Source organism: Podarcis melisellensis, assembly GCF_964234715.1.
Source record: "Podarcis melisellensis genome assembly, chromosome: 8".
Lineage (NCBI taxonomy): Eukaryota > Metazoa > Chordata > Lepidosauria > Squamata > Lacertidae > Podarcis > Podarcis melisellensis.
In genome coordinates, this window is record NC_138540.1 from 75,386,019 (window position 1) to 75,413,169 (window position 27,151).

General features: G+C 47.7%; 1 long non-coding RNA gene across 1 annotated transcript in view; it reads left to right on the top strand.

Annotated features, from left to right (window-relative positions):
- Positions 1 to 19,365: 19,365 nt before the first annotated feature.
- Positions 19,366 to 27,151, top strand: part of LOC309375378 — a 52,527-nt gene continuing 44,741 nt past the window's right edge. The window contains exon 1 of the long non-coding RNA XR_014170877.1: positions 19,366 to 19,812. This is a non-coding gene — a long non-coding RNA (uncharacterized lncRNA). The remainder of the gene's footprint in view (positions 19,813 to 27,151) is intronic.

A 27,151-nucleotide genomic window follows, 5' to 3' on the forward strand; every position in this document is an offset into this window, starting at 1 on the left:
CTTGTAAGATTGTTTGGCAGTGCAATCCTTTACTTGTCTACTCAGAGGTAAGCCCCACTGACCTCAATGGGACTTAGCCCAGCCTCAGAAAACACAATGGGGCATCTTGATCTCCAGCCCCAGCCATTAACTCCAGGACTGGCAATTCTGGGGGTAATTTACTGTGGAGTCGGTGCTGCTCATGTGAGATCTGTTGCAATTTCTTCCACACACAACGTAACTGCTGTAAAACCTGGTATGTTACGGCAAGTGGGGCACTGCCCAGCCAAGCTCAGTCTGCCCTCTTCCTTACATCCAGCCCAGCGGGTGGCACCCCCTGCCATCTTCCACTTCTTTAGTTTCAACGTTGGCCTCCTAGAACTCAGCAGGAATAAGGATGGAGGGCAACATCATAAATAGTTGGCTCTGCCGCGCATTTGCTCTGGCTCTCCACTTACTTTCGTCCTTCCTATTTTCCTGCTTTCCCAGTCCCAACGACACCAGATGCCACTGCATAATTGGCATCAAAATGGCAGCCTGATTCTCCCCCCCCCCCCCATTTAATATAGATTTGCTCATTCTGGGAAGAAGTTGGTTTCTTTAAAACAAACAAAAACCTGACCCAGTTGCAATGTCTGAATCAGCCCCTTTTCAATATTAAGTCCCTGTTTGGAAGTGTCCAAAATTTCTGGTACAGTTGAGGGAGACCCGTACAGAAACAGGGCCCAGGGTCCCAAGGAGCTGACTTTTTAAAAAAATTGATACTTTATTGAAAAAAATTCAAATATAAAAGAATAAAGTGATACAAAAAGAAAAAGAAACAAGACACACAACTGTGTAAAGTGGGGGACAACAAACATTATATGAATATATACAAAAATACCCTAACCCATACATTATTTCATAAATTTTATATTATTATCCTAAGACTAATGTAAATATTAATAGCCTGCTACATTTTGTATAAATTCGTTCTAAATATTGTCGTATTTATCCAAGCAGAGTCTACTACTGTAAGCAAATCTGTTCATAGGTTGCAAGTGTTATCATATTATCAATCCACTGATTAAAGGAGATAATGTCTTTATTCTTCCAGTTCGTCAATATAAGCCTCTTGGCTACCATTAGAGCGCGTAAAATCCATTTTTGTTGTCCAGTTGTTAACTTTCATATAGCCAGTATACAGTACCATACCGATTTAAACAGCCATTGCTTCCCCCCACCAAGAATCCTGGGAACTGTTTGTTAAACATGCTGAGACTCGTCATGAGACCCATGTCCCATGCACAGAGCTACAATTCCCAGAGAAGTTTAACAATCAGTCTCTCTGGACAAAGAATTGTAATACTGCAAGGGAAACAGGACTCAGCTCTCAGCCCCTGTAACAAACTACAGCCCCCAAGATTCTTTGGGGGGGAAGCGAGCACGGTTTAAAAGCAGTGTGCCATTGCTACAAAAGCAGAGTGCAGACAGAGGCCCAGGCTGTACACCCCAGACATTTAAAGCATCCCATCTTAATTAATAATAATAATAATAATTCAAAATATAATAATAATAGGAGCTGTAGTTTACCAATCACAGCACCCTTCACAAATTTCAATTCCCACGATTCTTGCTTGGAGGGATTTTCCTCGACGCCGTCTGTTTCTGCAGCCATAGGAGCCAATTCCTAGGGGCCAAGGGGTCTACGCCCCCCCTAAAATATTTAAGCCCCTCAAAAGTTGATTAGCATTGCCATTCAAATAGTATGCGTGCATCGCATCCTGTGATCGATTATACGAGGCAGGGCTTACCTTCCTTCCCCCCACCCCAATATTTGATTCAAGTTGGCACCCCCTCATTAGACCAGGTCGCTGAGCCAATGGTGCAAAAAAAAAAAAAACCAACTAGAAACCTCTAAGCGGCATGTGCAATCAAGGGGAGGAGACCCTAAGTCCTTCGCCATTCTCCTGGCGCCCAGCACCCTGCCGGTGCCGGATGAGACCCATACCTCTCCCGCGCGGAGCCCTCCAAGCTCCTCCCCGCCTCGCCTGTCGCTCCCAGCTGCAGCGGCGGCGGCCGTGCGAAGGCGGAGCGGGGAGATGGAATTTTTTTCCCTGGCTGCCGGCCAAGGGCTCAGCCTGACTGCCCGGCCACAGTGCGCGGCTGGGGGAGGGCAAGGAGGGAGGGAGGCCGCCAAGGCAGCCAGCGACGGAGGCGCTGCTCTCTGCAGCCAGCCAGTCAGCCGAGCCCGGCGCAAGGGAGGCGCAACAGAGCGCGCAATCGGGATCCCAGAAGGTTATGGATTCGCCGGGTCCTGCGCCTCATATGCATAGCCAGAGTAACGCGGCCAGGAGAGGAACGGCTCCAGAAGTATACCTCCCCCCCCCAAAAAAAAAACCCCACCCCTGCTCGCCATTTGGACATGCACGTTGCGCGCTATGCAGCCCCGTGGGTGCAAAACCAGTAGGAAGATCACGCAGTGGGATCCAAGCTGCTTTACACCGGATCGCCTACGCCTTGCCAGCAGCCACTTCCTCCAGCCTTCAGATCTCCGACAGGGCCTGACCAAGCCGCCAGCCTCTTGGACGGTATCCACTGCTGCATATATGTAGAGCACATTCACACACATGGGGCCTGAGAATCATGGGAACTGTAGTTTGATCTGGATGCTGGAGGGTGGTAGCTCTGTGCGCGGTAAACTACAGTTCCCAGGACATTGGTGGCAGCGGTAGAGACGTGCATGGTGCTTGGGAAGGGGCTTCAACCCCAAATGTGCCTGTTCTAATGTTATGCTATACTGCGTTTGCTGGCCATTTTGCATTTCTCTCCTGCTGCTTTTCTCCTCCTGAAACTTTTTGCTTTTTCTGTCTTTAAAATAAACGCCCCCCCCCCAAAGAAAAAAAACACTGGGTCCTACTGCTGCATCTGTCACCCCAGCTTGCAAATGCACTGAAGCTGTGTGAGAGAGAGGTGTGGAACTCGTTATTCAAATAGGACTCTCTTGCTCCCCTTCCCAGAGTACCGTTTTTTATACAAAGCGCTAAATCCGAAAGAAAACACTGCTTTTGCAATCCAAGTACAATTGGCGACGTTGGGCCACTCACTGTCTGTTAAGCCTAACCTCCCTCACAGGGTTGTTGTGAGGATAAATGGGGAAGGGGGAAACTATGCATGCCACCTTGAGCTCCTAGAGCAAAGGTAAATGTAATAACAGAGAGAGAGGCAGAGAGAAAGGAAGGAAGGAAGAGCAAAAGATTACAGGTCTTGAAGTTACCTATCAACAGTTAACACCTGGACAGCAGGCTAAGCAGTCAGGCAGGTCACCTGGTCACAGTCTTCCCCACCATGTTAAGATATATTTATTTTTAAATTATAGTAATTATTTCTAACTTTGCATCTCTTGGGGCACATGCAAATTTTATACAGATCTGTGTTTTAATCTTTTTTTTTTTTTGCATGCATTCCCTCGCTTTAGGGTTTGTTTGTTTTTGGCAATGTGTTTATTGGCTACTTTAGTTTTTAGTCTGGACATGCACAAGCAAAAAAAACAAACAAACAGCATACTTCTATGTCCAACCATGGAAGAGAGATGTGGCTCTTTAATTTTATTCTTTTTTCAAATAATGAGATTGCCTTCGAATCGCAAAGCATTAGCATTTCTGGCTCTGCTGCTTCCGGGTTTCATTGGGAACTAACAGAACACACAATTCAGTCAGTCGTAAAGGGTATTGTGACACTTTCCCCTGGGATCAGAAGCAGCTTTCCAGCTTGGCACCAGGCAGATGGCCTAAGGCAGCTTTGCAGGTAGCCATGCATGGGACTCAGGCCAGAGCCAGCTAGGCAGACAAGCGGAGAAGGCTGCCTGTGGATTATACCCTTTTAAAATCAGGGGCACTGAGGGCTGCTAAAGCTGCTGCTGGGGTACCAGCAAGAAATTCAGGAAGTGTTCCTGGGAAAGAGAGGTAGTTCTGCCCAGCCGTAAGATGCTGCTAGAATATGGACAGCTTGAGGCCTGATATGCAAGACTTCTTTGGTCCCTTAGTTGCCTTGATCGGCCTAAAACATGGATTTGGGGTGGAGAGAGAATGCTGGTTAAAGACCCTGGTAACATCTGAGTTGTGGGCATTGGATGTGCCCCAAGAGCACGAAAAAGAATCAGTACATATGTCAGAAGACCACGAACCTTAAGCACACCAGAAACCATCTTGGGTGCGGTAACAGCGGTCAGGCTGGTGGGTGTGCAGGGCAGGGCCTTCTTGATGGTGGCACCATTCATTTTTTCTTCCAAGTGAGATCAGGCAAGCCCCATCCCTGCAAATTTTGAAGGCGTCTCCGACAAAACATTTGTGTTCTTCTGCTCTTAGGAGGATGTTCAACTGAATGAAATCCATTTAGCAGGAAGGCTGTTGTCTCTGTGTGCTGGTTAATTTTAAGGTTGGAGGTTGTTTTAAAGTTGTATTTTGTATGATTGCCACATGGCATGTTTGCCGCCTTGAGAGGAGATTCTTCTTTAAAGTTCGATAAAAATCTACTAAAATAAGTAAGCAAACAGCACCGTACTTTCCTGAGTCTTTTTGGATGCAATGTTAACCTTGCTGATTCGTCTTACGTTTATTTTGAAATCTTGCTACCATTTGCCCATCTGTAATGCTGTTTATATTTATATTTAAAATGTTTTATTGCAGCTTTTATGTAAACCACTCAGGGAACATGATCAAAGAGGACTATTAAAAAGAAGACCTGTGAACAAATTAAATGTCTTCTGGATTCTGCTTCCAGGTTATTTCACAAGTGGAACCCAAATATGCTGTCTCCCTACCCAATCTCCACCCTGTGGCACTATCAGAGGCTTCTAACAAAAGCCCGTTTCATTCAAGTCAGAGTTGGCCCCGATATGGGGAGGAGTCAGACTGTTCTGTGTACAGTCAGTAAGTCACACAGTTCAAGCTGGAGTTCACTTTTTATTAGAAAAAAACAACCTTCACAGACTTGGGTTTCAGGCCTGATGAGCACAGCAACACTTGCCCTGTAGGTGATACGCAATGAAATCAGTTGCCGAGGCGAAAAGCTCCCATCTCCCTACAGCTGCCTAAGTCTCCTCCTCTCCATGATTTTCCCCAAGCAATCAGAGACTGCCTGCATGCAGCCTGTCACTGCTCCACCCATTTCAGCCCTCTCCTGGTTCTGGGAGTCAAGGGAGGAGGAAGACACCCATGACTTCACCAGCCTGACTCATCTCTGCTTCTGGACCTCCCTCCTTCCACTCGCCTGCTTCAGCTTCTGTCTCTGATTCTGGTTTGCCACAGACTCTCCAAACCACTGAGCCCTGTTACCCCTTCGATTTCCAACACTTTCTCTTCCCAGTCTTCTCCCTCTTCTCCCTGTAACCACTCTTTACTGTCCCACCACCGCTCCCTGGGCTCTGAGCCGCCTTCTTCCCTTGGTGGTTCTCCAGCTGGTTCCTCCCAACACTCCTCTGTGTTCAACCAGTCCACGACATTGGCTTAACTTTGCACCCCAAGTGTTTTTGCCTGGCTGGAATGTGTCCTTAAACTCTGATAATGCTTTTTGCTTGTCTGGATGGAGAATAGAAAGGGGGGGGTGTCTGTGTAGAAACTACCCTGCTGTACAGAGCTAAAACTTAACATTCATTACTCCACCTACCCCCAGTATGTAGCCCTCATAAGGGAATGTGGCTTTCAGGCTATAAAAGGTTCCCCATCCGTGGGTTAGGTAGTGGCAAAAGCTTCACCAAATAAACTTCCTGGGTGTTGCTATTGGCACAAGAAGCACCTTTAAAACGAAAAAAGTGGCAATCTTATTGGGAAGAAGATGTTTTCCCTTCACAGATACAGCTTAGCCATTATCTGAAGAACATTTTTATATGCTATACAGTTGATTTGTTTTCCTAATTTGTACTTTGTTGTGCAGAATTTGACCTTCCATCATGCAGAATAGGTTTCCATGTCGTCCCCTTCTTGCTACCAGACTCTTCTTTCTTCCTCGGCATCAAAGACTTTAGAAGCTGCCATAAACCCCATTAAACCTTGCCAGGGAAGCCAATTACCACCTGTAAACGCATTATACTTGATCAGCGAGGGACTAATCTGCCCGAAGTGGAGCTCAAATTGGGGGCTGAGAGACAGCAGCAGAACTCGGGCTAGTTTAGAAAGAAATGGATGAGCAAAAAAAAACGGATCGCAAGAAAACTTAAAAGTGACCCCTGTGTGTTGCAGGATTGAGAACAGAGCCGGGTTCATAGCAAAAGGGCAGCCCTGAAGTGGATTGTTCCTTCCAATTCTATCTCCTGTTAATTATGCCTGCCCCAGTTTGAGCCAATGATAATCCCTTTTATTCTGCATTATTTTCCATTTGTCCTTCCAGTGGGATGGCTATAAATAAACCACAGCAAACAACAACAGCATGTTAGAGAGCGAGAACTCGACAAGACAAGCAAAAGCCAAGGAGAGTCAGTACTGTAGTTAGAACTTGGAGCTGGGACCAGAGAAATGGGGTCTCAGGCCCCAGATCAGTGGAACATTTGAATCTGCCTTGCACTGAGTCAGACCATTGGCCCATCCAATATTGTCTACACACCAACTAGCTGCTGATCTCTAGGGTTTCAGAATGGAGTTCCTCCCAGCCTTATCTGCTATCCACTGAGCCACAGTCCTTCCTCATAAAGGATATGAGGGCTTAGTGAGGCTGCCCCACTCCCATGTTTTCTCCTTACATGCAAGCACTCTCACAGGCCATAGGGCTGCAATGAGGACAGTTATCAGGGATTTCAGTTGCGCTATCATCCAGCAGGGCTTCATTTAGCCTTTTGAAACGAGCCTCAGTTTCCCCGTGGTAACTCAAACTCAGGTCATGGATGCCGCAGAGCAATCAATCTGCAAATTTACTTTCTGGGAAAAACGGAAGGAAATCAATCTCAGTCAGAGCAATCTTGTCCTGGATGTGGCTTACACATGAAAGCGTTTTTAGGTACTGTACTGTGAAAAGTTGCATTCAACTTTTCTGAAGATGGTTAGTTTGCAAGAGGGGCATGGCCTGCCCTTCAGATACCAGGTTTGCAAGAGACAATGTACAACTATAATCCAGTGATCTCACTGAGAGATCTGCTTCTGCTTTTTCTGCTATTTGATGTCCATGCATCGGAGGCCATATTACAGTTGACAACTGTCCAAAACTGATCAGGTAAGAAGTTGAGGGAACAATTCTCCCTTGAATACCCAATGCCCAGGATTTTGAAGGCTTTTCAGATGGGGTAGGCACATATTTTCTCCTTTACGACACAACCTCAGCATGACAGGATGGCTTTCTGCCTGCCACATTCTTTAAGGCTGACATCTGTCTGGCTTTTCTTGCCCATATCTTATGGGGCTGGTGATCTACGGCCAGCGTCGGACCAACCCTTGACCCAGATTATCCAAATCCAGAAATAGTTTGAGAAGAGCACCTTCTCTACTGTGCCCCTTCTCTCTTTTTTTTATGGGCGGAGAGAGCAGGTGACTTAATATTCCGTGGTTAAGAACATTCGGAAAATCTAGTCCAATATTTTGTGTCAGTAATAGCCAACCAGCTGCCTCTGAGAAGGCCCTCCCTTGCTGCTAGTTTTTAACAGCTCATCTACAGAGGTATTCCACCTTTGAATTTGGAGATTCCATTTAGAACATAGGATGCTGCCTTGTCACAAGACTATTTACCCTTCAGTATTGTCTATTCTGGCTGGCAGCCTCAGCCAGAGGTCTTGCCCATTACTTGCAACCTAATCCTTTTGACATTAGGTCTAGTAGTAGGTCTAGTAGGTCTAGTAGTAGGTCTAGTAGGTCTAGTAGTAGGTCTAGTAGGACTAGTAGCAAGGAAAAATGGGGTGGGCCTTGGCAAGTGCCCACCAAAGTCAACAGATCCATTCGGGTGGCACCACGAAAGGCCTTCCAGTGAGTGGTCTTTTCTTGATTTCTACCATGCAAAATACACTTCAGGGATTCGTTTTCTGAACAGGGCCCGACCCAATCCTTGTCCTAGGCATGTCGTACTTGCACAGAAGGCAAACAGGCCCTCAACCATACCCTCCAACATTTCTACAATGAAAACAGGGACGTCTCATTCCATAATGATATCTGAAGGCAGCCCTGTTTAGGGAAGCTTTTAATGTTTAATAGACTGTATTTTAATATTTTGTTGGAAGCCGCCCAGAGTGGCTGGGGAAACCCAGCCAGATGGGCGGGGTATAAATAATAAATTATTATTATTATTATTATTATTATGCTAATTTTACTATTTATACCCCACACATCTTACTGGGTTGCCCCCAGCCACTCTGGGCAGCTTCCAACATATATACAAAGCATAACAAAACATTAAAACATTTTTCTAAAAACCTTCCCTATACAGGATTGCTCCATACCCTCCAACATTTCTCCAATGAAAATAGGGACATCCCAAGGAAAAACGGGACATTCCGGGATCGAATCAGAAACCAGGATTGTTTCTCTAAATCAGGGATGTCCCTGGAAAATAGGGACACTTGGAGGGTATACCTCAACATGTGAACAGAGATGCCTTAAGTACAGGCCTTGCCCCACTCTAACAAAGTTGCTGTTGTTTTGTTTGTTTCTGCCTGGCATTTCTTAGCTCGCCAAACTGGCAACTCTTCCTCCTGTTGCACACCAGCGAGCAAGTGTAAGTGGATAATGACCGCCTCGCTTCGCCGCAGAACGGACTGCCCAGCCACTTCCAGGTCAACCCTAAAATGTCAAGAAAAGGAGTGGGTCCTGCAGCTGCTAGGCAAACCGTGAGGCGCTCCTTGGGCCTAGCTAGGCAGCATAACCTGGTAGCTGGGACCCTGGGAGTAAAGGTGTCTGTAGACGCACAAGCTGAAGGGTGTGTGTGTGTGTGTCACACACAATGGATGTGCACACCTCCGGTGCTTTATCCAAGAAATCAAGAAACTAGGGCATGCGGTGCCAGTTCGGGCTAAAAAAATTCCACACATCAGGGCTGCCGCAGGCTGTGAATTCTTGTGGCCTATTTTAAGCTTTAAAATACCCAGCCATTTTAGAGGGCAAAACCAGGCCATAAGATATTGCACTTCCCATGTCAAAGACAGTTGAATTCTCAGACGTTTCAAGCACTGCACTCTCGTTGCCTAGGTTTAATCCGATCACAGAAGTCACCTTCGTGTCAAAGCAGTCGTTTCCCCCCTTTCTTTTCCCTTTCCCCTTTTTTTGCAAGCCGGCTGGATTCGACTTATCGCCGTGCAACAGCAATGCAGAGTTTCTTGATGGTGTTCTTCTGCAAAGACTTTGCTGCTACAATTCATGACCTAGGCTTTGAGGCCTGGCCAAAAGTTTCTGTGCAATAATTGTGTTTCCAGAGTGGAGGGGGTCGGCGGCCTCTGAGACTGGCTGCAGGAATGAAAATCCATGCAGGATATCTCACCACACCCTCTGACTTGTGTGTACAGCTCTTTTTTCTCTCCCAATTGTGATGTCCCAATGACAGTGCAGTAAAAGAGGTAAGCAATACTGAGAAGGAGGCTTGGAGGCACCTTGGCAACAAAAGCACACACTCCAAAATTTATCCAATGAAATTAGGAACGTCCTATTCAATAATAATAATGTTGTTGTTGTTGTTTAGTCATTTAGTCGTGTCCGACTCTTTGTGACCCCATGGACCAGAGCACACCAGGCACTCCTGCCTCCCGCAGTTTGGTCAAACACATGTTGGTAGCTTCAAGAACACTGTCCAACCATCTCGTCCTCTGTAGTCCCCTTCTCCTTGTGCCCTCAATCTTTCCCAACATCAGGGTCTTTTCCAGGGAGTCTTCTCATGAGGTGGCCAAAGTATTGGAGCCTCAGCTTCAGGATCTGTCCTTCCAGTGAGCGCTCAGGGCTGATTCCCTTAAGAATGGATAGGTTTGATCTTCTTGCAGTCCATGGGACTCTCAAGAGTCTCCTCCAGCACCATGATTCAAAAGCATCAATTCTTCGGCAATCAGCCTTCTTTATGGTCCAGCTCTCACTTCCATACATCACTACTGGGAAAACCATAGCTTTAACTATACGGACCTTTGTCGGCAAGGTGATGTCGCTGCTTTTTAAGATGCTGTCTAGGTTTGTCATTGCTTTTTTCCCAAGAAACAGGCGTCTTTTAATTTCGTGACTGCTGTCACCATCTGCAGTGATCATGGAACCCAAGACAGTAAAATCTCTCACTGCTCTCCTGTTTCACCTTCATTAAAAGGTTATTTAATTCCTCCTCACTTTCTGCCATCAAGGTTGTGTCATCTGCATATCTGAGGTTGTTGATATTTCTTCCGGCAATCTTAATTCCGGTTTGGGATTCATCCAGTCCAGCCTTTCGCATGATGAATTCTGCATATAAGTTAAATAAGCAGGGAGACAATATACAGCCTTGTCGTACTCCTTTCCCAATTTTGAACCAATCAGTTGTCCCATATCCAGTTCTAACTGTAGCTTCTTGTCCCACGTAGAGATTTCTCAGGAGACAGATGAAGTGATCAGGCACTCCCATTTCTTTAAGAACTTGCCATAGTTTGCTGTGGTCAACACAGTCAAATGCTTTTTCATAGTCAATGAAACAGAAGTAGATGTTTTTTCTGGAACTCTCTAGCTTTCTCCATAATCCAGCGCAAGCTTGCAATGTGGTCTCTGGTTCCTCCGCCCCTTCGAAATCCAGCTTGCACTTCTGGGAGTTTTCGGTCCACATACTGCTTAAGCCTGCCTTGTAGAATTTTAAGCATAACCTTGCTAGCATGTGAAATGAGCGCAATTGTGCAGTAGTTGGAGCATTCTTTGGCACTACCCTTCTTTGGGATTGGGATGTAGACTGATCTTCTCCAATCCTCTGGCCACTGCTGAGTTTTCCAAACTTGCTGGCATATTAGGTGTAGCACCTTAACAGCACCATCTTTTAAAATTTTAAATAGTTCAGCTGCAATATCATCACTTCCACTGGCCTTGTTATTAGCAGTGCTTTCTAAGCCCCATTTTACTTCACTCTCCAGGATGTCTGGCTCAAGGTCAGCAACCACACTACCTGAGGTGTACGAGACATCCATATCTTTCTGGTATAATTCTTTTGTGTATTCTTGCCACCTCTTCTTGATGTCTTCTGCTTCTGTTAAGTCCTTACCACTTTTGTCCGAAGCTGTACTCCGGCTCCCTCAGCCAGTAAAGCGAGATGAGCGCTGCAACCCCAGAGTCGGCCACGACTGGACCTAATGGTCAGGGGTCCCTTTACCTTTTACTTTGTACGAAAAGTTCCTTTAATAATAATACCCCGTCCATCTGACTACCACTCTGGGTAGCTTCCAACATATACATAAACAATAAACATTTAAAAACTTCCCTATAAAAGGCTGCCTTCAGGTGTCTTCTAAAGGTTGTATATTTACATATTTCCTTGGCTTGGGGGGGGGGGTCACATAACTCCATACCCACCAACATTGATCCAATGTAAATAAGGATGTCCTACCATACCCTCCCAAAAATTTCCGATGGAAATAGGGATGTCCTAAGGAAAAGCGGGACATTCCAGGATCAAATTATCAGAAACCAGGACGGCTTCTGTAAGTCTAGGACTGTCCATGGAAAACAGAGTCACTTGAAGGGTCTGAAAGGCATTCAGACCCAGTTATAGTACAGACAGTAATCTATCTGTTGACAATAGGAGTCACAAGCCTTTTTTTGCCTCTGCATGAGGGGGAAGATCCAGAGCTTATGCCCTCAATAAAAGCCCTTCGGCTGGATCACACCTACCTAATCCAGCCAGATGCGCAAGTAGGACATGAACACAACGGCACTCTTCCTCGCTCAGGTTTCCCTCTGGCTCATAGGCATCATGGCAAGTTGCAAAATGCACTTATGTAAGAAGAACGCTGCTGGAGCAGTCCAAAAGCCCATCTAGCCTAGCATCCTGCCATCACAGTGGCATACCCTCCAACATTTATCTGATGAAAATAAGGATGTCATCATCATCATCATGTTTATTCCCCATCCATCTTACTGGGTTGCTCCAGCCACTCTGGGCGGCTTCCCACATATATAAAACATTAAACATTTTTTAAAACTTCCCGATACAGGGCTCATAGCTGTCAACCGTCCCTTATTTGGCGGGAAAGTCCCTTATCCCAGCGCTGTGTCCCGCTGCTGTCCCTTATTGATGATGTCCCTTAAATTTCCCGGGTTTCAAAAGGAAGCAGCTCCTCTCCCTCCCTGCCTGCTGGCCAGGGAGGAGGGAGGAGGAGGGAGGCTCCAACTGTGTTGCTTGGCTGCGTTGCTCACCCAATAAGGAGTCTAAGAACAACTGGGGGGTGGAGCTTGCATGCCTTGTGCCGATCAAATCGGCTGTGTTGCCTGGGGACTCGCCTTTGCTCAGTGCTTCCCAGCGGAGAGGTGACGGTGGTTTTCCTTGCTGCATCCCCTTTGCCGGGTTGCTGCGCTGTGGGAACCACCACTTGAGGCTTCGTTTGGCTGCTGGCTGGGCTTTCTGCCTTTGGCTTGGAGCGGCTCAGAAGTTGAACATACCTGTGTTCAGAAAATCCCTTTTGGCTGCTGGTTCCTTATTTTCAAATCTGTAAGTTGACAGCTATGACAGGGCTGCTTTCAGATGTCTTCTAAAGGTTGTATATTACTTATCAGCGTAAACTAGAGTCCAACATGGCGGCAAGAGCTTTGGGGCAGCCCACCTAGGACAGTCTCACAACTCACCTGTGTGTCCTGTCCCACTGGTTGAAGACCTATGCTGCATTCCAGTCCATTCCTCCCAATTTTTCGTGCCCCTCCTGGCAACAAACAACATTCTGAAGTCTCTGAGCATGCTCAGTTCCCATTGGGCTGTTTTTGGGTGCATGGCATGGCATACCCCTATAGATTTTAGCCTAAATCTTGTTTCCTACTTTACAAAGCTTAGGGTGCCCTTACCCATGCTTATACCTCCTCTTCCTTGTTTCTCTGTATCCCCATTTTGGCTTCACGGCCATCATAACTCATCACTTGAGTTCACGATTAATGCATGAGACAATCCATACACAGTCGTACCTTGGATCCCGAATGCCTTGCAAGTCAAACATTTTGACTCCCAAACGCCACAAACCTGGAAGTGAGTTTGCGAATGTTTTTTGGAACCCAAACACCCGACACGGCTTCCAATTGGCTGCAGGAAGCTCCTGCAGCCAATCAGAAGCCGCACCTTGGTTTCCGAATGTTTTGGAAGTCGAACGGACTTCTGGGATTGGGAGCTTTGTCCATTGTAAGTATTTTATTACTTATTGCATCCCTCCGCCAAAGAGCTCAACATGTTTCCCCCCTTATTATATTCACAACCTCCGTAAAGTTGGCAAAGCTGAGAGAGTGGGAATGACTGCCCCAGAGCCACCCTATACCTGCCGTGAAACAAAGGATGTAATAAATGAGGTGCATTGTTATTTATTTGATGTGTTAGCAGCCCTATACAAAAAAAAAAAAAAAAGGCTCTAGAAAACTTAGAATAAAAATCCACTGAAGACCCAAGTGGTCTCTGGTCAGGCAGTGCCCTCCATTAGCCAGCCTGAAGTGATAGCTGCCACATTTCCTGGGGAGAGATAGCCTGATCAGTTATACATGCCTTGTCCACAATTACATTAGATCGCTGCAATGCCTTGTCCTTAGGGCTGCCTTTGAAGACTGTTCAGGAACTTGAGTTAGTACAAAACGCAGCTGCTAACTGGAACCGGCTAGGGATAGGCTTGTGTGACATCATCTTTGATGTCATTTGGGCGCCACTCAAAGACCTTATTAATTGCACAAGGCGCCCCAGCATTTCATATAAGCCGAAGCTGTTCCCGATTATGGTTTTATCTGTTGTGCCAAATTTCAGGGCTCTGTTTTCATTTCGGTTTCTGCTATTTTATTCTGTATGGGTTTTATTTCTTCAATGGTTTTATCACTGTACCATAAGCCACACTTTTTTCTTTTTCTTTAACTGAAGGGTGGCATAGTTTTCTTCTAAACTTTTTTTTTAAAAAAAAAATTAAAGCACTGGGGAAAGTCAACCAGTTTTTACTTCCCGTTTTAGATTATTGTTTATTATGTCCGAAATGGGACAAACTGAAACTGCACCAACCATGACTGTTCCTGGAGAGGGATAGTTTTGCGACAGCAGTCCATACACTTGTAAGCTCACAATTAGACTAGTACAATGCACTGTATGTGGGGCTGCTACTTGCACTGGGTTCAAAACGTGCAGGCAGCTAGTGTACAATGCAGCTGCCTGGGTGGGGAGTCGGGAAACCTCAGCTTTTGCACATATCACACCAGTGTTGAGAGATCTGCACTGGCTGTGCATTAGCTGCTGAGCCAAGATTTTGCTGTTGACATTTAAGGCCTGAAACAACTTGGGACCAGGATACCTGGCAGACTGTCTCGCCTGATACAAACCAAGTTGATCTTTCAGATCTTCTGAGGAGACCTGGTCTAATCACAACCAGCATGGTGACAACATGGGAGCAGTCCTTCTCGCTGATAGCACCCACCCTCTGAAATGCCCTCCCTTGGGTAATTTGCAAGGCGAAGGCCAAAATGACCTTTAAAAGCCTTTTAAAAACTTACATGTTTACGCTGCTTTCCTGGACTCTGACTCTTAATTTTTAATTTTGTGGATAGCTAAGATTTATTTGTGATATACAGTTGCTTTCTGGGTTGTTGGTTTTTTTTGGTGATTTTCCGGAAATTCTATTGAATGCTGTTTTGATATTTTCATGCAAACATAAAAAAATAAGTTATGGTCAGTGCTTTTTTTTCTAGAAAAAGAGGTGCCAGAAATCACCATGAACCCTTGTTCTTTTATAATGACAGTGGTGCCTACCTGAGAGGTGCCAGAACTGAGTTCCGGTGAGTTTTGGCTGAAAAATAAAGCCTTGGCTATGGTTACTCTTAACTATAGTTAAGGAAAAACATTCCAATTTTATTCCTAAACCATAGGTTTGGACATAATAATAAACTGTGGTTAATTGAAAATGGAAGCAGTCGTACCTTGGTTGAACGTTTTGGTTCCGAAATGCCGCAAACCCAGAAGTGAGTGTTCCGATTTGCAAACGTTCTTTGGAAACTGAATGTCTGGCGCGGCTTCCGCAGCTTCCGATTGGCTGCAGGAAGCTCCTGCAGCCAATTGGAAGCCGCACCTTGTAAGTCGAATGTTTTGGAAGTTGAACGGACTTCCGGAACGGCTTCCATTCAGCTTCCAAGGTACGACTGTATAAGCTTCCAATCACCTCCCTATCAGCATGCCATAGGACAGAGAAAGGGTGGGAGGAAGCATACAAGCCTGTGTAATATTGCTAAACCATAGGTTAGCATTGTGTCTTAATCTGACTAATGTATAAGTTTTGATACAGTATACAGGCTTTCTGCCCCACCCACCGTTATGGCAGGCATTTTAACATAACTTTGTGAGGGAAAAAGGGTTGACAGCTGCAATGTGTTGTTCATGGGATTGCCTTTGAAGACTGTTCAGAAACTACAGTGGTACCTCGGGTTACATACGCTTCAGGTTACAGACTCCGCTAACCCAGAAATAGTACCTCGGGTTAAGAATGCTTCAGGATGAGAACAGAAATCGCACGGTGGTGGCACAGTGGCAGCGGGAGGCCCCATTAGCTAAAGTGGTGCTTCAGGTTAAGAACAGTTTCAGGTTAAGAACGGACCTCTGGAACAAATTAAGTACTTAACCCGAGGTACCACTGTACAGCTAAGAATATTAACTGGCTGATTATTCTGAAGATATCACATGAATGCTTTACAAACTGTACTGGCTACTACCCCATTACAAAGCACAATCAACTTGGGACCCAGATTCCTGAATGTACCTGGTGGTGGGTTGAGGTCCTCTTTGGAGACTGTTCTCCAGGTGCCCCACTACCTGAGGTGATGCATTACCTCCTGCACCAAAGACAATATGCCTCTGAATGACCAGTTTCAATGAGCATCACGAGTGGGAAGGTACTACTGTGGTGCTTGAGGGCTTCCTGTAGGCATCTGGGTCGCCACTGAAAATTTGGATGCTGTACTGCATAGACCATTGATCTGACCCAGCAAGGCTCTTCTACTGAGGCTGATGTTGCTGTTATTAAATTTATAACCCACCCTTCCTCGCGAAGGAGCCCAGGGCGGCAAACAGCAATAAAGCATCTTAAAAACAATTCCAATACAGATGCAGACTTGGAAAGATCTCGACTTAAAAGTCCTGTTGAAAGAGGAAGGTCTTCAGTAGGCACGAAAAGACAACAGAGGTGGTAGCTGCCAAATAATATTCAAGAGGAGGGAACTTCAAAGTGTAGGTACCACAACACCTAGTGAGCCCAGCAACACCAATGTTCTTATGACCAGAGAAAGGGCCTTATCGATTGTGGTACCCTGTTTATTGAATACCCTCTCCACATAAGCTTGCGCTGTGCAGTAATTACTAACTTTTAAGTGGCCGCAAATATGTTTTTTAAAAAACCTATAGTTAGATTTTTTATTTTTTAAAAAAACTTGTTTTTTGTAAACTAGAAGCACTGCTGATGAGTGGTATATAATTTTTAACAAACAGTGGGGTTGATATGATTTAGGCCTCTCCTGCTCATAGAGAAACCATCCGTGTGGACATTAATAAAATACACCCACTGCCTCTGCTGTCACTCTGGCGTTCCTCACTGCACCTTATCCAAACCTCCTTGTGGTGAGACCTGTTGTCTCCTCCAGCTTTACAGAGAAAATACACATGGTCTTAACTGTGTAGTTCTGCCTCTGGGTGCAGATTAGTCTGTGGGAAGGAAGTGCCCTGAACTCAAGGGCAGAACTACATCATTAATATAGAATTGTAGAGTTGGAAGGGACCCTAAGGGTCATCTAGTCCAACCCCCTGCAATGCAGGAATCTCAGCGAAAGCATCCATGACAGATGGACATCCAATCTCTGCTTAAAATCCTCCAAGGGAGGAGAGTCCACAACCTCCTGTGGAGCATGGTCCTTAGGTTCAGGAATACACCAAGATGATCCACTACAGTAGTACCTTGGAAGTTGAATGGAATCCGTTCCGGAAGTCCGTTCGACTTCCAAAACATTCAAAAACCAAAGTGTGGCTTCTGATTGGCTGCAGGAAGCCCTGCCGGATGTTTGGATTCCAAAAATAGTTCACAAACTGGAAAAGTCACTTCTGGGTTTGCAGCATTCAGGAGGCAAAACGTTCAGGAACTAAGCTGTTCGAAAACCAAGGTACAACTGTACAGTGTTGTGTAACTTAAGGACCACCTTCTTCCATGAGAACAGTGGTTCCATCATGGCAACACTAAGGGGGGCAGAAGTCCAGGCCCCCACTCAGTTGAATGTGTAGAAGGGCCACCAAACACAGCAGAGCTAACTTACCACACTTAGAAGTAAGTCATTAAGTCCAATGTTCAAAGTATAAAATTACCTAACTAAACCACTGTGTAAGATCGAACCAAAACTCTTCCCTGTGTCTTGGAAGCTCTGCTTGAAATTTCTCTGCCATCCGCACTTCCACATCAGTTTGTGATTTATTTATTTTTATAAAAGTCCTCAAGAAAATACATCAACATTTCAGTGCAGACTTCTCCTAATATATGTATTACTGTGCCATTTTGCCTAACACACACATTTTTTCAAAACAATCTACCCTCTATTATAACACATTGTTAATTTTGCTAACATGTGGATTTTCATGCACATTTTCTTCTAGCATGTGCACTTTTGTACACATTACTTGGCTGGAGTACTGCATTGCAAAATTCAGAGACGTATGGATTTCAAAAGTTGCCTGTGTTTCGGTAAGTATGAATTTGGTAGTTTTATCTTTAATGTGAACTGAATCAAATTTCTTCCCTATCCATATCCGGGACAGAGTGAAACATCTGGGGAAGATTCTTTCTGCCCTCTTTCTCCTGGTTTTTAGAAACTGGGGTCAGTTTCTGTTTATTGAGTCTTCATCCTATTCAGGAAATTAGAGGACATAGCATCCAACAAACACTACCCCAACCTGTCCAGTGCATTTCCCCCTAACTTTCCATATCACAAAATCCCCATTTGGGGGTGGGCAGGTTTGTTGTGCAAAATCTTCAAATCAACGCACTGCAAAACCAAGAGTTTACCAGTGCGTGACTGAATCAAACCCAAAAATAGTGGCAGTCTGGAAGCATCCTGGATTAAAGGGTTGTTTTTATTAGACACCTTCTATGCTCTCCAGTTATCTATAAGCTTTCTTGTTTGCTCTTATTAGTTTTTGTTCGTTGGTTTCTGGTTTGTTTTTCGTTCATCTCATTTGTTGTATATTTTTCTGATTATTTTATTTGTGCTGCTTTGCTTGCTATGTGTGACACGTTTTCCAGATTTAAAATGATTTTGTAAGCCCGTCAGGCCAAAAGGAGAGATAAAAATATGTATATGACATTTTTGAAAGGGGGACTTTCTTGAGCCTCTTGAGGTTTCGTCGCTTCATTCATAATTCCCTGCTAATTTTGGGAGCCTTACCGTTTGATTAGGAGTGACTTGCATGGGGCAGGAATACCGTTTCCTTGAAGGAAATGCCAGCTAAGCTGTAGTAGCCACACTGATAAGTCCACTTTCTAGTTAAAATTTTGGGCAATATTTCCCAGAATTTGCCAATTCAGAGGCCCAGATCAGAATTGGTTTGCTTGTTCAGCGGCAGCAATAAGATTAAGGAAACAAGCACTGGAAACTTCCTTTGAACCTTTTCCAGGGTCTACCTAGGAGATGGGGAAGCCTTGCTCAGTTGATGGGGAAAGGAGGGTCTCTTCCTTCCAGGTTGTTCAAGAGAAACCTAGATTTAGGGAATCAAAGATGGACCCAAGCTCCAGACCAGGCCCTCCTATGTGCTTAGAGTGAGTTCAGAGGATGGAAATCCATCAAAGGACTGCTTGCCCGATCTCTACCGAGCAGGATCCTTCCCCTTTCGCGCTGGCAATGCTAGAGGACTGGGACCTTTCTTTGGAATACCAGTTTCCCCCTTAGCTAAGAGGGAAAGGAGAGCAGACTCATCCTGCCACCGTTTGGTGCCCTACCTAGTTTTTATGGCTACTGTGCATCTTGTTAGTCCCTGATTGGCACCTAACGGCACGCCTCCATGGGCCAGGGAAGCACACTCCACACATGCCCAGGGGCAATTACCAGGAGGGATCCAACCCTGGCACTGCAAAGAGCCTCGCGCCTGCTGGGCCCTCTCTCCGTTTATAATCTCTTCCCTTGCTTATCACTTGACCCAAGTCAGCTGGCTGCGGCCGGGTGGGAAGAGGGAGAGAGAGATCAGGGACCCAGGAGTCCTGCTTCCTCCTCCTCCACCACCCAAACTCAGCCTTCCTCCTCCTCCCCATCTAGCTGTGTTAGGGCACCAGACCAGACCCCGTGCAGCCTCCCCCCGCCAATGAAGCGGGCGACGGGCGAGCGCGCCTGCTGCAGCCCGGAGCTTTGCTGCTTAGCGCAGTCCAGCGGCTCAGGCTCCAACCAGCCACTCCAGGGCGAGCGAGGGGGGGAGTCGGCTGCTCCGCTTTGCTTTCTTTTCTCTTCCCTCCGTCTCTCTCTCTCTCCCTCGCTCTCCCACCCCTTTCTTTTCCGGGAGGGGATCCAATATCCCGCCCCCCCTTCTCCAACCAATGACATCACCAGCACCCCCAAAGAGCCTCTCCCAGCATGCAGCGCTGGCGGGCCCCGGAGACTTGGTCTTCGTTGCCGGTGGAGACGCAGAGGAGGAGGAGGCGGAGGAGGAGGAGGAGGAGGCTGGTGGTGGCGGCGGCGGCAGCAGCAGCAGCAGCGCTTCGGGTCCTGGCAGGTGAGTGCACGGCGAGGCTTGAAATTAAAGATCGGTGGCGGCAGAGAGCGGTGGAGGGGGGGGGCGTCCTCCCCTTCCCGAGCCATCCCCGCCTGCCCTGAACCGGGGCAGGGGGCATGCCCTTTTTGCACTCCTCTATCCCTCCCTCTTTCCTCTTCTCTCTGCATCCGCAGCAGCCCCTTTGCCTTGCCTTCCCCGCTAATCTCTTTCTCCTTCTGCCGATCTCCCTCCCTCGCCAGCTTTCCCTTCTGACTTTCTCCTGTCAACCTTATCGGAGGCTCCTTCCTTCCTTCCCTCCCGCTGGAAGTTCTGTGGCTTTACTCCCCGGTAAGTGGCCTTTGGCAGCCTCCCAGCCCCCTTGTTCCTCCTTCCCTCCAGTCTCTGCTGTCATTCTCCTGCTCTCCGAGCCCGCTTCCCAAATCTCCTTTCCTCTTATCTTGTGGATCCACCTCCCCGCGATCCCTCTTTTTCCTCCTCCTTAACCTTCTTCCTCTGCAAACCCTACTTCTGCATTTTTTGCGGGGTGGCGGCGCCAATTCTGCTGCTTTCTCTCCCTTTTCAGCACCCCGCCCCCCTCCCCGTTTTCCTCCTGCCCTTGAGTTCATGCATTGCTTCGTTCCCCTCCCTCGTCCAGCAACCTGACATCTCCCCTCTCTCCGTCCTTCTGTCCGTCCTCTCCACCTTCCCTCTCCCGCCGCCGCCAGCCTCGTCTCCTTTCACTCCTGGGTTTCTTCTTTTAGCTCTAGAGTTGCGGAGAGACCCCCTTTCTCTCTCCTCCTTTTCCCCGCACACCCCGCGCGCGCGCTCCGCCGCCGCCCCACCAATTCTGCAAGATGCAAAGAAGGGCAAAGCTCCTTCTCCCCTGCAGGTGCAGCAAAACTCCTGGGCTGGACAGCCGCCCCCCACCCTCCCCTCTTTCCCCTCCCTCCCCGTTTCCCCTGCGGGGCCCCTTTCTAACTCAGCCTCTCGCGCTGTGTATTTTCCTGTGCAGAAGCCTGGAAAAAAAAGAGAGGGGGGCACACACGCGCGCACACGAAAGAGAAGCAGATTGGACTGGAGGTCAAGTTCGGAGAGAGGGGAACCAGGAGCCTGGGAGGAGAAGGAGGAGGGGTTTCTACTCTCCCCCCACACCACCAAATCAGAGCAGAGGGGTCGGCAAGAGAATGGCAGGCAACTTCCCTCCCCATCCACCTTGTAAGATGCGCGTTCTTTGTTCGTCTGGATCGCTTTCTCCCTCCACCCCGCGCGCCCACTTTGTGGGAGCTCTTAACTGGGGGAAAGAGAGGATCACCGCAAGCCCCCTCCCTTCCCCTCCCCCGAGGATCAGGTAGGTCGGCAGGGCGGGGTGAGGGGCGCTGCAATGGGAGGCTGCTCCGAAGGAAGGAAGTTGAGGCGCTGGGGCCGCTTGGAAAAGATAGGAGGGTTCCTTTTGCAGAAGGGTTCTGCCCTCGAGCGCAAAGTGGGGGGAAGGCAGTGCGAGCCCCGTGTTTACTCGAAAGCAAGCCCTACACTTCACGGGGGCTTGCTCGTAAGAGTTGGGCTGCAGCATAAGAATCGTAGAATCCCCTTGATACTTTCCTCTTTCCCCCCGCCCGCCTCTTTTCTGTCATCTTTCCTAGGATTGGTACTGTGCATTGCAATAAACATTGCGAAGGGGACCCCTTTCAGATGTTTCTTCCCCCCCCACACACATTAATGCACATATTTCGAGGGGAGGGGTGGAGGCTTTTCTGCAAAATCAAAAGGAAAAGCGACTGTCAGGACACTTGGGTTCCTTTCCTGGGAGCCGGAAGAAAAGTGCAAAGTGGGTTGGAGCAAGCAGGCTGTGGATTGAGGCGCTCCTTTAATGGGGAGCGGGGATCTTGAAGTGGGGGGGGGGGCTATGGAGCGGAAGATTGCCTTGGAAGTGGGGCCTGTAGAATTTGTGTAAGGTGGCTGCAGGCGAATCAGATCCGGAGATCATGAATTGTTTTCCAGTTACGCATTGGGCATCTTGGGCGAAGGTCTGGGGTCTTGGCATCTGGGGGTGGGGGTGGGGGAGGAACAGAAATCCAGGCAACCTCCTTGGGAGACAGCAGCAATTCTCTCTTCCCTGCCACCCTGCCTGGTTTTGCTTGCCTCTCCCCCTCGCTCTCTTTCGTCTGTCCCTGAATTCTGCCATTCCACTGCCCATATAATTTATTCATCCCAAGATGCACCTCTCTGCAGTTGCAGGCAGGAATGGGGGAGGGGGGCCCAAAGAGCTTGCCTCCCCCCCCATGACTCTACATTTTGCTTCTGCTTGCAGCCCCTAACCTGTCCTCCGTGGAGCAGGGGAGGAGGGCATTGTGGGAGGTTTGGGGCATCCATGGAGCTGAAGGGGTGTGTGTGTGCCCCCCCCCCCGCTAACGTTTAGGGGTGGGGAGGGCAATGCAACACGAGAGTAGGAGGAGCCCAGGGAAAGCACCGAGGAGAGCTTGGTGTTGAGGCGGGAGAAGGGAGATGGGGCATTTTCAGGGTTTGAACAGCGTCTCCCTTCCGTGCCCCCCCCCCCTTTTGACTTGGAACTTGCAGAGTGTAAATGTTATTCTGCTGAGATTCGGGAAGGGGTGGGGTTGAGAGCAGGAGAGCATGTCTTTGGGATAAAGCTGGAAACACTCTTTCATTTGGTGGTGGTTTGCATGATCTGCTGAAACTGAGGATTTGGAGAAGTAAAGATGAATTTAGAGCAAGGGTGGCAGCTAGGATTCCAGACTCCTCTTCCCTCTCCCTCTGTTCCGAAAATCACACCTCTTTCCATCTTGGCAGGATCAGGTACAAGAACCCCCCTCCACCCACCCACCCCACAATCCTAGCCGAGTTGGCTGCTCTTTTGAGAGCTGTGGCACTCACAGGGTTAATGTCTGGCAGTCTCCTTGGTGGGGAAGGGCGGGTCTGGAATTAAAGGGTCAAGGGGGAGAGACCCAGCTGCAGCCTGTCTGTGAAGCCAGACAGGGTCAGAGGTCATGGGCGAGGTCAGGGGTCTCTCCCAGCGCAGCCTCCATTCATTGGCAGCGCTTTGCGTGAGCATAAATCAGTTGGCCTAGGAGGGGAGTGGGGTCTAGGGGGCTACAGGCAAGGAGTGGGGCACGCCTCTGTGGTGCTTGGGGAAGCTGCTGCAAACTGGGAATCCTCGGCTCACATCCTTATATAACACAGCCATACGGCTCTCCATGCGTGAAAACACCCCTCCCCTCCCCCTCTCTCAGTCTCGCTGTACAGTGCATAGGGACAAATCCATATACCACTCGTGCAACACAGTCATGAATGTGTGTGCACGTGTTTGCACTATAGTTTGCGTAGCAGCACGCCAGAAAAAGTTAACACGTGTTCAGAACCACCTCCGCAGTCCAGGGAAGCAGATACATATGTTCCTCATCAAAGGTGTCACTGCATCCGCGCATGCGTGAGTGCACACAAACAGCCTCTGCTAAGATGTTCCAGGGTGGGGCAGCATCTTGGGAGTGGGGGGCATAGCCTTTTGGCTCCCCACTCTCTGACATATATTGCAACCGCCTCTGTGTAGAATAACACTAGGAGCAGTGGGGGCACATCCAACACACACACACAGACACAAATTATGAAGAATCATGCATTATTCTACAACAATTACCTACGTTCATTGCTCAATATGCAGATGCATGTGTACTCTCTCTTCTATATACACTGCACAAGTGCACCTTCTTCCCCTATATATCTTTCTATTCACTCACCTCTGAATATGACACCATCCCACAAATTCCAACACAGCATAGATCCCAGGCCCCTTGTGGTTACTTCCACGTCTCTTTTGCGCAGGCACCAACCAGCCTGTAACACAAGAGATGTGCCTTCATACCCCAGAAATCATACCTGCTCCCCTTAGGCGATGACTGGGCCCTTCCCACCGGTAGGAACCAAACCTTAATGCAGTGGGTAAAGCACATTATAATGGTCTGTAATATAATGAGGAACAATGCTTAGTTTGAATTAAATGCAACCATCACCCCAGTGCTATGAATCAGCAGATATGTTTTCCATGGGGATAAGGATGCATCTGAAATTTCATATACACGGCCTCCAAGAGTTATGGGAATACCTGACTTATGAATAACCGGGAACTTTCGCCATAATGGACAGATTTGAGAACAAAAACAGAGCTGCAGCTAGCTAGTTAGTTGCCTCAGAGAGGTAGCAAACCTTATAAGATGGGGCTGTGGACTGATGGGGAAGACTTTGAGGTGTTTGGTTTGTGGGGAAGACTGCTCCCTGGTGATTTCACCACTGCCCCCCTCCCCACCCCCTCAGTTTTGACCTACTTTCTTAACAGCCCAAGTAAAGGTGTCTTGGATGGTGATGATAAGTGGGCTTGGGGTGGTGGTCCTGATCTGTTCTCCCTTTCTGGGTTAGAGGGGTCTGTATGTGTCCATAGTTTCTTAATTTAAGTGTGTGTGTGTCCCTGTTTTTCTGCTTGCACATGCAATTTGACTAGGGTGCTTTTATGTGCTGGGTTGTAGCTAAAAGCTTTGATCCCAAATCTTAGCCCAGTGAAATTATGATTTAGTTGGTGGGCGGGTGGAGGGGGGGCTATGCCCAGGACGCCCTTGTGTATCTTATCTATGTTTGGCTAATTGTACAGCTTTGGGAGAAGATATGCGTGTGAATGAGCACGGCAGTATGATGTGCAAAGGCTGCATGCTCAAGGAGGTCGTGTTCACCTAGCGGAGCACGCCTGCACAGCCGGTCTTTTGTGCACACAAGCATGCAGTCTCCTACAGCCCCTATGCCACCACCCCCATGTACTTTCACTGCCTGTGTTAGAGCCAGAATCCTCTTAAGAACTTGACCTCCCGACCAGCTCTAAGGCGGTGTGTGTGTGTGTGTGTGTGTGTGTGTAAGAGAGAGAGAGAGCAGGGAGGGAATTGCAGCACAGCAGGGACAGATGGGGGAGGGAAGCTTATTGCAGTGGTCCCATCACTAGCTATTTTCCTTCCTTGCTCCTTATCCCTTTACTTTTCTGCTCCCCGCCCCTTGCCCTCCTCATTCCCCACTTTGTGGATATCCCAGCCTTGGCCTCTCCCCCCATATCCTCTGTGTTAGGAAGGTGGAAGCCTGCATTCAAAGAAACTGCAAATGTTTCTCTTTGCAATAGTTGCTCAGGGACTGTTGGAGGCTGCAGCCTCTCTGAGCTGTGGTTTGAGGGGCATGGTGGAAGGTGGGGATTCTTCTGTCCTTTCGATGCGAATGAGGTGATGAAAAAGGCCCTTTGAATACAAACCACTGTGGTATAAACGGCTGGTGTGGACCGGTCTCTGTGTGTTTTGAAATCTGCACCATGTCAAAAGCGCACAATGGCACCCTGTGATCCATTTCCCCACCTGTCCAGATATATAGATATCCTACCCATCACTCTGCTTAACTCAGCCAGCTTCTTATCTCCACCCTTTTTTCTAATGCACACCCATCCCTGTCTTGCAATACACCGCCTGCCCTTCATCTCTCCCCATTCATCCATCTCCTCTACTGGCTTCCTCATCCATTCATCACCCTTTATAGGCACTGATCTATTTCTGCTCCTGATAGGCAACTTCCAGCCCAGCTCCGTATTCCCCCACCCACTCGCTTTTCCATCATTCTTCAGCCTTACACATCCGGTGATTCCCATACAACTTTCTATGCCGTCCCACCCCACGCCCTTGCCTTCAACCATATGCTTCAACACCATATGCTCGTATTTACCGCATCGTCTGCATTTAGCCACCCATCTCGGCCACCATTTCCCACCTGATTTTCCATTCTCACTTGTTCAGATATGCCCCCGTTTCCACATACCTGAAGGGTCTCGCACTGTTATTTGGTGGTTGCTGGAGAGGTCAGAAAGCATGTGTAAGGGCAAGTGTTTGTGGGGATGACAGGCCTACCTTAAAGGTTTGAGGTGGTTATGAGGCACCTTCTCTCTATCTTGCCCTGTTATTACCTCTTCTGTTGGCCTAATGTGAATTATGGATTTCCCACACCTTAGGGGTCAACACCTTTGCTTTTTGTCCTTTTTGTTTGTGTGTTTCCATCTCTCCCAAATGCCCACTTGCTCAGCCTTTCCAGGAAGCATATATGTGTCCCCAGGATTTGTGCATTATGGTGGGTGGGTGGGTGTAAGAGGAGGATGGGGCAAAGAAGAGAAAATGTGCAGTGACATGACCATCCCCACCTACCTAGGAACTTGGGCTTTGGAAGGAGGGAATGAAGGAAGTGGTTTGACCTTAGAGAAGAATGGGTTGGACACAGCTTTCTCATATTACAGCAGAGACAAAAAATGTCATAATTATCAGAGTTGGGCTAGTGCAACTAAAATAGAAGTAGCTTCTTCATGTTAGGCCGCATGCATAAGGTTTTTGAGGCTATGCAAAGTCTCAGTTGGTTTCATGTTCCCATAACAGATGGTCCTGGCAGGTAAGAACGAGGTGAAAGGTTTGCCATGCCAGGCTGTTTAAAAGGCCAGGCCCTTTTGCAGGGAGGAGAGTGTGATGTATCTTCCATGACAAAGCAAGCAGGTAGCCGCCAGGTCAGCCCCAGTTTCCATCACTGCCACCACCCAATTTTTTCAGAGCTCTGCATGCTTGCTGTAAGGAGGAACACAGGGGCATGAATTTGGGAGTGGGCCCACCTAACTGATCCAGGGCACCAGTCAGTAAGACATGACTTGTGACATTTTGGGAGTTTAAGAGTGCTTCTAGTTGGATCCTGGGTTTTCAGATGTCGGGGGCAAAAAGAGGATTCAAATCTGTGTTAGCGATTGTGGACATAGGGCCTGATGGTATGGTAGTTATCTCAGAGGATGCCTTCTTATGCAGATAGTGTATCTCTGTTCCCAGAAGGGGAGTGGCAGAACACAGAGTCCCAAGCAACGTGAGTTTGGTTGTTAGCAAACAGGTTAGTACTCATGGACAGGGCGGACTTCCTTCTGGAACTGTCCTAAGACCTAGGCAGTTTCCTTTCTGACCAGGAGGCCCTGCTCCCATTGCTCAGTCTCCCCCATTGCTCACTCAAACAAATAATAGCTAATTCTTCTGGACAAAAGACCTGCACCTACATTCTAACATCATTCCATCCCTCTCTACCACCTACCTAATTCCACTCCCCAAACCCGGGAAACCCAGGAAAAGAAGGACCTTTTCCTGGCAGAGGAAAACCACAGGTCCCTTATTCCATGGCTAGTCCTAGGGGACAGCTAAGATGGCGGTTTCAGTGTGCGCCTGTGTTTTAAGTACGGCCAGCCCAACAGGGCGCCTCATGTAGCAAATATAGAGACCATTTTAAGACCATTTGAAGTCCCAAATATCCT